We start from the raw sequence: 17,325 nt of genomic DNA, 5'->3' as shown, positions 1-17,325 counted from the left end.
AGATACAGATCTTAAAGTATTACATTTCAGATAAGGTCAGTCTTAATCTACTAAAAGAGAGTAATTTCAAAGGCCTAACCTAACACATCAAGTCTCTCCCAAAAGTCAGTTTATGTAAAAATAGCCTTTCAAATCCCAAAAGCAACACAGAGATTTTATTTTTAGTAGGTTTTTTTTTCTTTTGCAACCCTTCAGACAGCTTTCTTAGAAAATACAGGTGCCTCTGCAATTTTGGTTGTAGATTAAGGGTATTAGTTCACAGAACCTTGATTTTAATCAATCCTTTTTTAAGATCATAGTCAAGACAGTAGGAATGAGAGAACTGTGCTTAAAAAAAAAAAAGCAAATTAAAACAAATGAAACTCCCTCTTTACCTGCAATAAAATCCCAGCTTGTCACACAGGTGAGGGAATTTCTTTCAAACGTAACAACATGTGATTTTAATCAATTTCATCTGAACGTATAGAGTAAAACAATGGAAGACAGCTTTTGGAAGTTAACCTGATTAATCTCTCAGGGTTTTTTTACAGAAGAAACAACCAAAAAAAAGTCTTGTAACCATATGAAAGGAAAACATGTGTTGGATGGCGATATTCATATTCAGTAGTAGGAAAGAAGTAATGAGTTGAAGGGAAGGAAAGCTGAGTTAAAATGAAATGTTCCATAACAGCAAAAGTTACTCCCCTGTTTAGTCACACAGACATGAACCTGATCACATCTGAATGATGTGTGAAACAAAAGGAGGTCGATGCTGGTAATGTCCTGCTGTGGCACCAGCAGGTGACATGTACGGCCATAGCTCCTGTGATGCTGAACTTTGTTAGCCATTAATTATGTAAGGTGCGGCCAGCAAAGCACTGGTGCTCAGAAATCCCATTGCCTGGAGGGAAATGAGGGTTATCAACAAAGTCAGGAAAGTAACACAAACCAGCTTGGACCTGGTGAGCATCAGTAACCCTGGCACAGGGTTCCCCGCAGCGGGTGTAGGCATCCATCCCTCTGCTCCCTCTCAGGAGCACACCCTCTGGACAGAGCCCTGCTCACAGCACCAGCTGGGGTTTGGCAATGAGAACAGGCTGGTGAAGAAAAATAACAGAACTGACCTTCCAACACGTGTGGCTGCATGTAGGGTCTAAATTTTGGAGAATGGATAGAAAATAGAAAATACTTCCAAACTCAGACATACAAGATGAAAAAGGAAGAGCCTGAAAATATTTGTCTTAATGGAAAATCTCATTATTTGAAAATGTGGAGTCTTTCAGTGTAGCAAATTTAGGGCAGTGGGTAAGGCTTTTTTTGGCAGAACAGGAGTCTAATAGTTTGGAGGCCCTAAGGGATGAGATATTCTCCTCTCAAAAGCCAGACCAGCCTGGAAGGAACTAAGCAGGCTCTTGTACCTGTACAAGAGGGAGGAAAGCACAGCTGAGTGAAAGGGGAGACTTTGGTAAAAGGAAAGGCAGGAAGAGTCATTAATGGGATCATATGAAATCGGGGGAGTGTTTGGCGAGACATTTCCTGTCAGTGAGTTATAAGAGATGATGGATAAATTCCCAAGAGAAGAGGAAGAAGATTGCATTGCCCAAATCTCTTGAAATGCCATGTTTGGAGCAGTAGCACACACTTTATCGAATCAAATCTGTGCTGGCTAAGAAATGGGAGTGAATGACCTCCCAGACCTTTTTCAGCTGTAATGCTGTGACCCATGACACACCAGTTGACGCAGTTATGGCACCGATGTTTGACTTCTGTCCTGGGCACAGCTGTCACAAAGATTTGGATGGGGCTGTGGGAGTGCTTAATCCACCAGCAATTTAATCTGGCTCTGTGGCAGCTCTGTGGCTGCACAGAGAGGAAGGAGCCCAGGCAGCTCCTGGGTTCTTGCTGTGCTGCCAGTTGAAGGGATTTCCAGGGCCACCACGGTGAGCAGCTGGCCTTTCCTATTTTGCTCACTCAGAATTCATGCGTCAGATGATTTCTAAACTCACAATTTTCAAAATGACATAAAACTCTGTTCTTGTCCCACAGTTCTGCAAAACCCTTCAGCTGATAGGGGCAGGTGTTCGTTTTGTTAGGTGTGTTGAAAAGCTGGCCCTAGAGCTGCTTACTTTTCTTTTCTTTTCTTGAGTTCTTACTGCAAAGCACCTTTAAATCTTGCAGTGGCTCTGCTAAACTGGATTCAGTTGGGAATCAGGAAGCTGTGTGCTGCATACTGACTGGCAGCACAAGCTAATTAATTGCACAGTGATTACATTCACACACCTGCCCCGGGCTGGCAGAAGGTATCAGGTTGCTTGTTGGAGGCAATAATAATGACAATGGTGGTTTGAATTACTTCACAGTGACTGTACACTGAAGTAATGTACACCATGACTCATTGCTTTAGAAACCAGGAGCCACACTTGCCAATTGAATATTCCCAGAAGTCAGCAGAACAGCAAGGGGATAAAATCCACTGAATTTCGCGCAGGCGAAGGCCTGAGCATACCTTTGCAGGGGGTTTAAAAATATTGCTACAAACCTGCTGACACTAAGGGCTTCCTGGCTGGACTATATGTGGCTGGTCATTCTGAATTTCCCTGAGGCAGCTGAGACACACAGCAATTGTGTGAAACAGCAGCAGGTCTTAAAATGTGTGCCAGCTGGCTTGATACTGAGGGAGAAAGACACAGTCACAAACTCCATGTGCCAGGTGATAGAGCAACTTTTTGCACCAAAGCTACCTGGTACCTGAAGGGATACCACTTGGGACAAGCCAGCTTGTGACTGCAGCTGACATGTGGAAACCCTTCAAGCACAGCAAAAGAGGTTACAAGGAGCACCTGAAACAGGAGGAAAAGATAGTCAAAGACTCCTGAAGTCAACACAGCAGTCCTGATGGAAGTTGATAGTGCTGTTAATGCCTGTAGTTAAAAGAGACAGTTGGGAGCATGGAGCTTCATGGAGAAGGGTGAGATGACAGTGCTGAGATTAAAAGACTGACAGGAGACTCACAGGTCTGGCTCACATCCTGTGTCACAGCCAACCCAGTTGGGCTTGGTTGCAGGGCTCTGTGCCACTGGTAATAGAGGCAGATCTCTGTATCCCTTTCCTTCATAGTCACCTTCTTTCCTTACAGGAATAATTGGAGTTACATGAGCAGCAGCTAAAGTACAAGGTTTAACCCATTGCAAGAGACAGAGCTGCCTATGTTTTCTTTGGTTTGGTATCACTTCTGATTAGACAGGTGTTGAGGAACACATTTAATGTAGGTAGCTTGGTGTCCAAGCTGCACGGACTCAGTAAAAAATCTTTGTTCAAACACATGTGAATTCATGTGCTGTTACTTTCAGTTCATTGTGAGGGAAGTTATGCAGTGCCACATCTAGAGGACATCAAGCTTCATTTTGCTTCCATCTTAGAAACGGCCATTTTTTTATGCCATCTACTTACTGTCATAAACCAGCCCATCTTTGATCACTTGATCAGTTCAGATTAAATTATTCCAAGATGAAGGAGAAGGATGCATTTACTCTCTGGACCTGGCTTTTGTCACCTAGCTGGGTTCTTATTTCTTTCTTCCAACAGGTGAGTTGGAAGAAAGTGAAGTGAGACCCTGAACCCAACCTAGCTGCAGGAAGAGCTGCAATGCCTTTGAAATTCTAGAGTTGTTTCATCATAAAACAGAGTATTAGGAAGATGGGAAGGCAGCAAAGTGATATATTGAAAAACCCATAGCACAAAAGCTAACTTTGTGTGCCAAAGGTGAACCCTGACTTGCAGAAAATTCAGGTTTTAATAAGTGCTTTTTCATAACAGCCAAGGGATCTGACAAAAGTCAAACCAACAAACAGAAATAAAATAACCAACAATGAAAAAACCCTAAAGTAGAAAGAGAATCTGAGATCTTCAGGGATCACACCCAGCTAATTATCACCCTCTAGCCAGAAATAAACAGGTTTCTTGTTGTCTGACAGGCAGAAAGAGAGGGAAAAGATGCAGGGTGTTAAGCAAGCCATGAGAGCTTCCTGCATTGTAAGGTTCTTGGATGAACATAAAAATTGGATAATGGAAATGATGTGAGCAGTTTGGTGTGTCCCATGAGGCAGGCTTGCCTGTCCAGTGTCCTTCCTACCTTGCAGAATGCTTATGTTACTGGTCCACCCTGGTAACAAGTTTATAGCACAGGAAGTTGTGCTTCTCAGCTTGTGGTCTGTGGAGAACCTGTGGTTGGCAGAGCACTTCCTCCTACTCACTGGTCCCCTTGTTCCTACTCTACTTAATTGTCCACCCTTCGACTCTTTGGTCTTTGGTATACAGCTGACGCTCTGCACCTCCAGGAGTTTTGGCTCAGCCTGGGAAGGACCAAGCTTAGCAGCCAAGGCATCAGCTCTTCTAGTTGCCAAAAGGTAAGACAAACCAGGGGTCTCCTAAACACCCTGACACCTCATAGCTCAGCAAAACTCCCTGTTTCCCACCTACTCCACTTCTGTTAGAAGCACCATCAGTTTCAACAGTAAATTTTGCACTCTGCAACTGAAGTCTCACTTCTGTGAGCTTTTCTGTACCTGCCAGGGATTCCCAAATGCCCACTTCTGTGAAGGCTAGCAGGGGTTTGCACACAGCTGGACCCTGTTTGCACATGGTCATAGAAGTTTGCCGAAGTGGAGCAAGTCATCATCCTGCCAGGGAGCTCCATTAATGGCACAGAGGAATCAGGTGATCAGGTGTGGGACAGCTCACCTACCCTTAAACCACTCACCAATTCACCAAGCCCTCACCACCCTGGTGAAAACCAACAGAGCAAGTTACAAAAATTAACCAGTTCTGCTATACTTCGAGGGCAAAAGTGTCATGGCCACTTGTGGAAGAGCTCTAATTCATGCGTCAATTTATTAAGTAACAAGTAGCCACAGAGTTTTCTGCTCACATATGACACCAGATTTGTGTCTTACACAGTACGTGGCTTGGCTTGAAGGTCTGATAGGTGCACAGCACACTGGAGGAACTGTGTGGAGTTGCACTGTTGCCTGCAGAGCACAGAAAGGATTGCTGGGCTAGCTTGAAGGAGCTGAGCCTCAGGAGCAGGCTGTGCACAAACACATGGAGCTCGCGGGCAGAATGACCAAGCTTGTGCTAAGCCCTGGTGCCCTGGCTGCTGCCATTACCAGGTTTAAAGCTAACACGTGTTTTCCTCCTTACTTCCATAATGCACACAAAGGATGTGACTGCAGTTTATCGACATTTGAACTGAGCAGAGTCTTGCCCCTGTTGAAAGGTGAGGAGTCAGGTCAGCTCTCAGAAGCCTTGCTGGAGGAGAGCTGCTGGTGTTGTGAGGGACATGTAATCACTGTCCCTCATCAGAGCACAAACCTGGTGTTCAGGACCAGTGATGGTTCTCTAAGGGCAAGAGCAGCAGGGCCAAGTAACTCAGGAACAGAGAAGTATGGGGTGACTGCAGTGCTTCCCCATAAACCCTCCAGTGCTGCTTCCTCCTAAATTAGTCAAGCTGAACTGTATGTGCCTATAGAGAAGCAGCAGCAATACCCCTGTCAGACCCTCTTGTCTGACCTTGTCAACAACCTTTCAGCAAAGAGTGCTCTCAAGGAGTGGGGACCTGCAACTAAATGTTTACTAGGTTTCCAGCTTCTCCGTGTTTCCTAGGTTCATTTGGTCTGTCCCTCCATTTAAATACACAAAGTCATGTATGCTATAAAGAATCACATATGCATAAAACCCTCCAAAAAGTACAAGCTAATTCATATTACATCGTTCCCAGGTCAGCTCTACTAACAAACAAGCCTTCTCACACACATTCACAGCCATGGCATGGGCAGAAACAACATAAAAAACAAACATCCAAAAATTCCCTGAAGGAAGAGCCCTTCTTCCAAAGCCCCCCCCTGTTTTTTTTCCCTTCAGTCTATGCCATTTCCTGCATTCAGGAGCAAAAATGGAATATGCTGCCTGTGGCTCCACTCTGGACTGAGGCTACTATATCCTATTGGGGTCACATGTGTTGGCTGGTATTCACAAACTGTACTGCTGCCTTTATGTAATCTTGTATGTATATATTTTGCACTCAACAATTTGTCTCACAAACATCAACTGTCTTTTTACTCAGTCAAAGCATACTTTGGCAAGTCAAAACCACTTTGCAGGTTTTATTAGGTCTATTCCCTTCCTAACACCCTTAATGATAAGTTGTTCTTCCCCACATTTATAATCAGAGATTTTCAGGGCATTTGTCCTTTGCCTATTTTTCAAACCCAAATTATTCTCTTTGGAATTTCAGTGTATCAGCAAAACCAAAGATTTTTCTTTGTGTTCAGGCAATGAAGGATCGTTTATACTTCTGCAAGGCCCTTCCTTTCAGAGAAGAGAGCTGCTGAAGCACCAGCCAAGGCAGGGTCAGAGTGGCTAAAGAACAGATATTTTCCTCAACAAAAAACTGCAAACATGTTTGCTGGATAATTCAACTTCTCTGGAAAGGCTTGTGCAGTGCAGGAATCAGAAGCAAATCTCGTGAAGAAGAGAAAAAACTTCCTAAGCTTTAAGACCATAAGGAAAGCCCAGACCTCCCTCACCCTCCCATGTCAGTGCTTGAGAGGGGCCCAGACGAGCCACAGCCTGGAGAGAAGGGCTTGTTTTCTGCATTCCAAAAACACCTGAAGTGTTGGAAGCCTAGAGCACCCCTGCTTTTTCTGAAGGGTCAAGGTGATGAGCAGAGGTTTTGCCCCTTTACAGCTCATCTGGACAGGAAGGAAGTCAAGAATGGAAACCCAGGGAATGCTTTTCTACATTGTAATCAACTAACAAAGAGGGGAAAAGGAAACGGAAAATAAAGTAGAGGGACAAATTTCCAGTTCAAACTTTATTAAGAATAGACTGCAGTTTAGCTTTCATAAAGCCATTCTGTTTCAAACCCTATATATTCAAAATTATTTGAAATTTGCATGCTGTGTTAGAGCCAAAAACCTGGGCAAAATATTTAGAGAAACATGAGACTGGTTATGAAAAGCTATGGCCTTGCTCACCCTGTGAGTGGATTGAGTGTAGACATGAGAGGCTAACCACACAAACTTGCATAATGCTGAGCAGTTTTCCTCTGTACTAAGAAATATCTGCAAACGCTTATCTCAGTCATGATTTGCAACTAGAAATGGTCGTTTTGCCAAGGGAAATAAATCCACTGGACTTTCATTCTGCAGTATCTGAAGGAGCAGAGTGCAGGACTTCTGAGGTCTCTCCTCTCATAAGGCACCCCAGAAAGCAACTTGCTTACACACAGATGTTCATGGTTTGGGTAAGATTTCCTTCCAGTGTCAGTAAGAATGGATTTCAATATGTGGTGCTCTTAGGGAAAAAAATAAATATCTAAATCTGTGAACCTACTCCTTCTCTGTCCTCCTTAAGCCTTACTCCAGCAGTTTCATATGCCTCTTTAACTTTGATTAGACATTAGAGAAATGTGTTTATTTCTTGCTTTATTACCTGATAGGGTCCCTGCCTGTATTCACACTGGGGCAAAGTTAGAGATCTGCTTTCCTGAGGGAAGGAGAGGAAGAAGAAAAGGGCTTGTTTGGTATTTCAGGGATATGGAAAGGTGGTGAAAGGACATGGTCCCTCACCACCTTCTAGTGGTGAACACCTCCAGAACACCTAGAAACAACTAGAAATTCAGGGTGGGAGAGGTTTTGTAGTTTGCTAAGTTGAGGAACCTGTCCTGGGGGTGGCCATGGCCCTCGTCATCCTGTGCTGGTGGGACAGCCTGGGACCAAAGGGCTGGTTAGTGGAGTAGTGTCAGAAACTGCTAAAATGCCCCTGCAGTGACTGACAGCTCAGCATGTGACTACAGAACCTGCCAAGCAGCAAGGCAAACCTGTCAGCTACACCAGGCACCACCAAACACCCACACTGCAGCCACCCCCACCTCCAGGCTGCTATTGCTTGTCTGACACTGGGACACTCTGACGCAGGGGGCCAGTGGAGGGAAGAAGGTTAGTGCAGGGCACAGCTCTCTGGCCTGGCTCCCTGCTCAGCTTGGTGAGGCATAAACAAATACAAGACTTGGATTCAGCCCAATGGCACCAATCACCCTTAATTACTCCCTGGAGCTGCTGCTTCTCCAGTAAGACCAGAGATCACCATGGGTGCATAAGTACCTAAATGGGACACAACAATTAAACACCTAAAGTGAGGCAGGATAAACCCAGACTAGACCTAGACAGCTAGCTCTAATAGCAAAGGGAGACAGCAGAATTCCAGGCCAAGGGACTAACCCCATCATCTATCCCTGTCTCGGGCTGCTCTTCACAGCACCCCTCCTGCAATCTCTACTGGTTTCCCGGCACTGAGGACCCATCTCTGCTGGGAAGGTAATAGTCATTTTCCCTTTTGGCTAGAGAAGTTATCAATGAGATCCAGCCTAAAACTAACTACTTTCTAATCCTAAGAAAGGATTAGAATGGGAATTCAGGACTGAATAACACAAAAATGTTCTGTATTACATATTTGTCCTATGGACAGAAAGGAAAGTTGCCCAAAGCCAAGCTCTATCCTGTGTGTTGATTCAGCAGGAGAAGCTCTGAGCTTTGCCTGGTTTCTTGTTTTGTGGGGGGGTATCAGGAGTGACAAATTCCTTGAAGAGAACTCAAGGGGGCAAAAAAGGGAAGAGAGAAGAGAAAGATTCTTGGCAGGCAAGATGAAAGGTTGGGCCAGGTCCCAGGCTGTCATTTAGCCAAGTATGTGTGACAACTTTTTTTGCGTAGAAGTCTGCTAGCAATTTGCAGAACAGTGATGCAGGTAGCCAGCAGTGCTGTCTGTCTTCAGACTCTTGCTATTTGTTGGTCTCTTTCTGTTTCCTTGGTGAATTTTTCCAAGCAGCAGAAAATTTAATCCAGTTCACAAGGGGCTGCAGCTGGTTTCTGTTCTCCCCAACAGCTGCTTTTACAAGAGAGAGACTTCAAAAGGCTGGCTTTCTCTGGAGGGCCATGGGAGGGACATACATGAGCTGTGTGGATTCCCTATATTTGGCAAAGTTTTCCCAGCATCCACAAGGTTGTCTGTATTCAGTTGCTTTCAACAAAGCACTTGAAATTCCCCAACAATTTATTAGACTTGCAAAAGCAAAGAGAAAGTACTAATTAACATAGTCAGGAGGTATTTTCAAGCAGTTAGACAGGTCTTCCAACCGTACCAGGAGATACACAGACCCCAAGGAGTCACCTAGAGCAAATCCCAGCAGCCCCACCCTTTGCAGGATCATTATCAGAGCCAGGATTCTGGGCCTGCCTCAGAGAAAACTCTTAGGGTGGGGCTTCGTGCTCCTCCTCATCCAGGGCAATGGGGGGGCACCACTTCCACACCCCCCAACACACCACTTCTGCTTCAGCTGTAGAGGCTGTGTAAACACTGAGGAAGCTCCATAATCAAGCAGGGAACTCATCCACCAAAAAGAAAAGGCTTTCTGAGAAATGGATTCTGCTCCTAGCAACACCCCAAACTTAAAGGATGGTCTGGGGAAGATCAAGGTTTCACTGCTTAACAAGGATCCAGGCAATTGGGCTACAAAGTAAGTGACTATAATCAAATCAGCTCCATTAATTCGTGCCTCAGTTTCCCTTCCTATAGTGACAGTACCTGCCTTCAGCTGGTTGTTGGGAGGCTTAATATCCATTAAACACCCAGAGATCCTTTCATACACACAAGGAGTTTATATTAATCACACAATGTGATTACAATTACTGGAAACACTTTGCCCCCTTTAAAGTTACTAGTAATACAGAAAGCAGAAATCCTTTATTCAGACATAAATGCATTCCCTGTTTAGCAAAAGGCTTACAGAAAGTCTGGGAAAGGCACACACATAGGCATGTATATATTCATCTATTTGAAAAGAGTTGCATTCCATAGCACTCCCTGGCTTGCGTGCATCTAATGTCTATTTAGGAAAATGTGACTAGCACAACCAGCTATGCAATGCTCACATCTGCTAATCCTTTACTGCTCAAGTAATCATCTTCACTTGCAAAAAGATTTATACTATTTTGGGTGCAGGCAAAGAGGAGCTAAGCACTTCGAAACTCTTGCAACTGATTATATTGAGGAAAGCACTGCTTTTATGTTCCCCTCCAGCAGGGTATAGAGAGATCTTATTTCTGGAGGTGGGTAGAACTACTTTAGATAGCTCAGACTGGTACAGAATGGACAGAGGAAAGACTTGTGGCTACAATATTTACCATACTGGGTGACACTTGCACGTCTATTTCATTTGCACAGGTTAAACAGCACTGCTCCCTTGACCACAGCTGCTTTGCAGTGCTGTGTTACCAGGTACTTTCACAGACACATCCTGCCCCAAACTTCACGGTTAAAGGACACCAGCTGAAAGCTTGCCTTGCCTCTCTGAGATGCAAACACCTGACAGCCTGGGATGGATTCTGAATTCAGCCAGCTCCAACTCCAGAGAGTCACTCCAGACTGACACCAGAGCATGGCTCCAACTAAGCCATGTGCATCTGTGTGGTTTAGGAATTCCCCTTGCCAGGGTGGGAGGAAGGGATTGGCACTTGCTTTCCTGCACTGTATGAGCACATCGGGGTTGCCAAACAGAGTGGTGGAGGGAGAGTGGAGTGCCAAAAAAATACAGCATACACACAGGCAACCTTGTATAACAGCCCTGCCCTCCACAGCAGATGGGTGCAACCACTGCACAAGGACAACTCTCCTCACCCTTTGTGTACCCCAGGCAGCCCTCTGGCTGGGAGGCATAGATACGGTTTGACAGATTTTGACCCTGTGCACCTTTTTCGGTGGATAGTTCTCCATGGATGCCTGCCTGCCTGTTCAGCTGTCTTCTCACCTTTGTGCAGCCAGATCAGTGTCAGAGGCAGGGTGTGCCCAGTTTTACATCTCCCACTTTGCAGTACAGACGTGTCCCACCTAGTAACAATGAATTTCAGAGTACTCCACTGCTGGCTGGCTCTCCTGGAAAAGCTGTGCACCCTCATTCAAGTGTTGTGTATGCAGGACAGGACTTGGTCATATATATCCCCTCAGCCACTTTGCTCTTCAAATTCATGGGGGGACCCCTCTGGTTTCACCCCACAAGTGCCATACAATGTCCCCTGTGGCCCATGGCCAGTACTTCTGGTAACCTAACCTAGCTTTGAACAAGTTCTACAGCTCAGAGAACACACTCAGAAACACAGACCATGCCTCCTAGGGCTGTGCAGGCATTGCCTCCTCTCATTCAGCAAATTCTGAGAAGAATGCACCTTCACTAAACCTCTCATGTACCTGTGCCTCGATTTTAACAAAGACATTTTCTCGTACAGGCAGACAGGCAGGAATTATTTTAGAATATTAATGTTTGACTGTGTTTAACATTATAGAAGACGTAACAAGCATTCCAGATATCTCCAGCTCAGACATAATGATCAACAAATACTAACAGTGGCAAAAAAAAATCACTTACCTGTCCACATACAATCTCCCTTAAAGTTTGTAAAAATGTAACTGGGGAAACAAAAAATTGGCAGATTTGTGATCTTCTCATCCTCAAATTAAACATGCCATAAAGGCTATTTCTCCTAAAACATATATAATTGATTGACCAGCAGAATTTTTGCGACAGATCTTGTAACCCTGAGAAACTGGTGTACCTACCCAACCTGAGCAGAACAGTGATTTTCAAGATCTTCTCCTATTAACATCAGAATCATCTTGCCTTTGACACCTTAAAAACTCTGAACAAATTTTAATTAATCAATTCTTGTGTTGCACTGGTGATTTAAGTGCTGATACTAAGTTATTACTCATATCTGACAACTATGGTACAGGGAATATAAGGTCAGCAAGCACGAGGTCTTGACTTTTTGGATGACTTTTGAAAATAACCACCATTTACTTAGGGGTGTACTTACCGACGTATCTGCATTGCAATAGCATTCCCAGTCCTCCCTAAGGATAAAGTAATGCTCAAAGCTGGAGTGGGCTCCAACCTCCCTTACCTGAAGCTGGTCCAGTAATGCAACCTGCAGGTGTGGCAAACAGATGTGGTCACAGCATCCCCAATCCACCTGCCTTGGGGACCAGCTCCAGTGTGAGATGCCAGCCAGTCAGAACCCCATGAACAAAGAAGGTGCAAGGGGAAACAGATGGATTTTGTATTTGGTCACCAGAAAAGCAATTCTGTAGGGACCTGTGAGAGGTCACAGGAGCTCTGTAGGGGTGGGTGTGTTGGGGTGGGCGGACAGAAGTTAAATTAAAGACAACTGAGGGATTTTTTCTAGCTCCTGCCTGGCTCCAGATGAGCATTTACTCTAGAGATTCCTCTTTGTTACTCATCATGAAACACCTACCCAACACCACAGAAAAAAACAAACCTCAGAATTAGGATTAGGAAGAAATGTAGGACACAGACTGAATTGCAGACCACTGCAAACCAATGCCTGCTTTGAGATACAAGATTTGCAACTTCATTGCCCTTCTAGCATGATTTCGCATTAACTGCTTCCACTGGCTCTTGAAAGCCTTCTTAAACTCTCCTCTGCAGTGAAACATAGTCTCCTTTCATTCTTGTTTTCTCAGTTTTGATCTAGAGAAATCTGAAAGTCTTCTTTGGTAGTATGAATACTTTAAAACTAAATTTTTTTATAATGATCAAACATCTCAGCTTTGTAACTATTTCTGCTTTAATTCCTCAGAAGGAATTAAAGGCTTCAGGTCAGCAAAATAATCTATGATTCAGCTGCTCCTCTGAACACTGGAAATGTCAAGATCAGGTCCATCTCAGCACATCCCATCCCCTGTGACTTTAGGACCACCCAGAACTGTTGACATTATAGCAAGAGGTATCATAGCCTCTCTTCGGTCTTCTACAGAACATGTGCTAAACATGCTTTCCCCTGGTTCTTTCTAATCTGAAATCTAATTAGAAAGAATTTAATGACATATCAAATACCTCAATTCATCTTCATTAATTTGTAATTCCTCACAAAGGGCAACTGAAACAATCACAAACATACAGACACCCTTCCCTACACAGGGGGAATGCCTTTTGATACAGTTGGAAAAGTGTGATAGACTTCTGGGACACCAAGGGCTTTTGATGACCATATCTACACTCTACCCACGGATCCATCCGCACTAGAATTTGACCAGACATTGCAAACAGCAGCCTGTTCTTTCTAATTACCCTTCCAAAAAGCTATTTCTTTCTGTTCCCAAATGGAAAAAACCTTCTCCTTCAAAATTATAAATGTCAAAGGTCTGTGATGGACAATATTTTGTCCAAGTTTCACTAAGTCTCTTTGGTTTCTGTGCTCTTTATCAATTGGCCCAGACAAACATTTAAAACTGTCCAGCTTTTTTCTTCCTAATGGATTTGGCTTAGGTATTTTCTTTTATGTCTATTATTCAGGTCATTTTGGAGATTTTTCTGAGTCTCACAATCCTGTATTGTTGATCTCAGAGAAACCATCTATATTTACTGATGAATGAGTGGAAATATGGTCTTACTATCATTTGGAAATATGCTGTAAAATAGATAATCTCTAAAGTACCTGGACCATGTACATGTGGTTTGATAAGGGATGGAGCCAGCCCAAATTTGTGCCAAGCAACACTCCCAGCTGGTCTCCAGGACCCACTGCTTTACATGAGTACCTGTGCACACAGAGCAAGGGAGATGTGTGCAATTTACATGTACATTTTTCAGCCTGTGTTAGGTTGGAAGGCCAGCAATACAAACTGGCATGTAGCCATTTAGGTCAGGAAGTGAAAAACTATATTTAGCTGAACCTGTAGTAAAATGTAGATGATTAGAATATTGCTTACAGTTGTGCCCCCTTTCCTGTGAGCACTGGTATAAGACTGTCTGCAGTGACAAGAAGTTCCTGCTAAGGGACTATATTCCCACTGTGGTCTGTCCTCCAGAAAACAGTGGGACTGTTGCCCTCTCTGCTACCACCAGTACCACTGCACAATGTGCTCCAAGTATCCACTAATTTTGGCAAGGACTCACTTACTGGTAGCGCTGGAAAAATCATGTAAAAGTGAGTGTGGTTGTAAAAAGCTTTTCAATTAAATGAATTTCAGGAGATTTTTGTCTCCTCCCTACCAAATTCAGGTAGCTTTGGAGAGCACCTCCTTTTTTGTATCTTTACGGTGATATCCCACTCTTGGTGCAATGCATCTTGAGCACAGAGATTTCCTTCCTGAGGAGCACCATCCCCCTCAACTGGAAAGTGTATCCCTTATCAGAGCTTGACAGACAGCAGGGATTTAATAACACTGATTTGTTTCCAGTCACCTGAGCTGTCCCTTCCCCATTTAAACACCACATCTCACAGGTTCTGGGTGGAGGTTTTCTTTGAGGAGTACTTTGCCTTGGGTCCAAGACTTCCGGACGCTGACAGGACTTTTTCCACTGATTCAAATAAACTGAGATTAAGCCCTTTACAAAGGATGGCTCTTGAAGAGTTTCTAAGAATTTTTTTCCCTGGTAAAAGTTGGTATAAGATTTATTTACTGCACTACAGAGACATATGTGTAGCCTGGGTAGAAGAACCCCTTGATAACAAAGCTCTTGTGGCCGTCTAATAACAGCAAGGTCATGAGTTTGATCCCTGTATGGGCTACTCACTCAAGAGCTGGACTCAATGATCCTTGTGGGATCACAGAATATTCTGTGAATCTGTGAAAACTCCCATTCCAGCAGAACTCATGGTTTTCACAGCATGCTTGGTAGGTTCTCCAGTCTGCTCTACACAGGAAATCAGACTAAACAATCAAAACATTCCCTTCTGAAGCCAAAATCTGTGAACCTATGAGAGTTGTTCAGTTTACAGTTTCGTCCAGTGCTTGACGTCTTGATGTCTACATTCAGCACATGAAATCTGTCAACGGTGATGGTGGGTTTTGTGCCAAAAACACACGTCACCAAAGAGCTGCACAATCGTTACTTCATTAGATAACCCGGTGTCCCAGAAATGAGAACCACTGTAACCCACCTCAGCCATCTGAAACACCCATTATCTCAAAGATGTATTCAATATTTACTCATAGCATCTCTGTCTCAGCTGCTGTCTGCTCTACTCATCATATCCTCCATACATTTGCCAGATGTTGGAGTGAAGGCATATATCTTTACATGAAACCATGGTCACCATGGTCAAGCAGCTCACATTTCTCCAGATGTTTTGTGATCTCACCACTTATTAATGTTCCTAGGAGTTAGCCTGACTCTAGGTGAAAATTAGTGGTTAAATTTCCCTGCTTCTCTCCCATAGCATTTTGGAAGAATTTGATTTGACTGATTTCTATCCAGCCCCTAGCTGCACTTCTCCCTCATTCCTATCTGAGTAGCTGCTAATTCTGGAGGCAGATTTCTCCCCAGTGTCTTTCTGATATTTCACAGATATAAATCAGCAAAACTTCTTTATGGATTTACTACATGCAGAATAGACCCTAGTCCTTACTAGGAATGAATGCACGGATATTTCCAAGTTGCTGGGGTACTTCCATGATAATTTGCACTGCCATAGTTTCTGTGCATGTGAGTAAGCTTTCCCTTCTAACTAATGTTATAACTATGCTGAGCAGAGGGGCAATCTCAGCAACTGCTCATGCAATTTTTGTGTACAGAATTTTAAAATCAGGTCCAGATTCTCTATCAACACCTTGCCTTAGCTTGCCATTTCTTTTGAAAGCTATAAACTCCAAATACTTTGCATAATTTGCACCTAATTCAGTGTAACCATAACAGGAAATCAGCTAAACACCATTTAGAAATGTTTCTAATTCTGTAACATGTTGGAAGCCACAATGTATGCATGCTAAAGTGTAATTTTGAGGATCTCCAGCGATATTATAGCACGTAAACAGAAAGAGTTAAAATCGATTTTAAAACACCCAAGTTCCTTTTTATGAGTGAAATATGATTGAAAATAAAGACAATCAGTTAATGAAATAAAAGGTCATTCTGTCTAATTGTTCAGATGCTCAAAAACCTATGAAGAATGCATGCAGCATGCCCATTGATGCTTCGATATTCCTCCAACCACTTGATTTACAGTCCAAATCTAGGGTGCATGGCTTGTTTACTTTCTCCTGCAACTCTAGACTGAAAACAAACCTTTGCAAGCATGTGGCTCCTTTTGGATAATGTCAGAAAGAGATAAACGAATGTATCTTCCAGTTTATCATACTTAACATCTTAACTGTCACAAATGCAGGGAATAACTGCAAAGTGCAAATTCTTTGGTTTACCATCTAGTAAGTTCCTCTTGCCAGTCTACAGGGATTGGATGCTTTCATTTTTTCCTGATGTCTGTGTGATCTTTGTCCCTCAGTGTTTAATATTACATGGAACTGAGGAATTATACCTTGAAACAGGAGTGGCATTGTTCCACTTACTGCAAAAAACTGAACGAGGCAAAAGCAGTGACAATGGCAATGCAGGGTTCTGCCTCCATCCCCCCCACTCTATGTGTGTGTTTGGGAAAAGTGCTATGGTGAAACCATCACACACTGGCCTGTCAGCAGCAATTTCACCCCCTTTTTGACTGAGTGTGCTCTAAGTAGGGCAGCACCCTCAGCAAATGGAAATGCAAGTATCCCATATCTATCCACCCACCCACAGAGCAGCTTCTGGACACATCACAGAAATATCCAGGAGCTTTTCTTCATGGAAAACAGGCTAAGTGTGTCAGACAGATAAGAAAAATTCTCAATATCTGGTATTATTATGGTTTTCCAAGCAGGGGGAGGGGAGGGTGACTGACAGTTTCAGCAGCTATGTAATTTTCCCCTCATTGTTTACAACAGGAAACAGAAATGCCCAGCTTCAGCATGGGCTTCATGATACAACCAAGCCTTGGGAGGATATCCTGGAATCCCAGTAGCTAGCTGACTGTTCTCTGAGTCAAAACCCATTTTCTCTCCCACTGTTTTCCTGGGGCTTGTTCCTGCAAGGTGCAGTGTTTTCTCCAGAAGCAAGGGAAGCCTGTAGTCTTTTCCTGACAGAAAGTACATTTGAAATCTCCTGGCAGTCTGGGGACAGGATTTGTGTATACCTTAGCATGCAGGAACTGGAGTGCCCATCAGCTCATAGGGACGAGCCCTTATCCACTTCTGCATTTGAGCAGAAACAAAGCAAGCCTCCCAGAAAAGCTTTGTCACATTTCCAAAACTAAAGAAGTCCCTTTTTCTGTCCTTTGCCCCAAACTGCAGCTTGGGATTCAGCCTTCTTCCTTAAATAGCTAAGGTTCAAGCTAAATAAAGGTATTGCAGTTTGTTTTTAGTTGGAACTTGTCAGTTAAAGGAAATACTGTAAATTACAAC

The 17,325-nt window shown here is 43.6% G+C and overlaps 1 protein-coding gene across 1 annotated transcript in view; it reads right to left on the bottom strand.

Annotated features, from left to right (window-relative positions):
• The window catches only part of RIN3 (Ras and Rab interactor 3), a 67,413-nt gene that overhangs the window by 49,704 nt on the left and 384 nt on the right, over positions 1–17,325 (bottom strand). The window lies entirely within an intron of this gene.

This window comes from Aphelocoma coerulescens, chromosome 5, assembly GCF_041296385.1.
Source record: "Aphelocoma coerulescens isolate FSJ_1873_10779 chromosome 5, UR_Acoe_1.0, whole genome shotgun sequence".
Lineage (NCBI taxonomy): Eukaryota > Metazoa > Chordata > Aves > Passeriformes > Corvidae > Aphelocoma > Aphelocoma coerulescens.
Note: the sequence above shows the minus strand (reverse complement) of the source record. Positions and strands in the feature narration are given on the sequence as shown.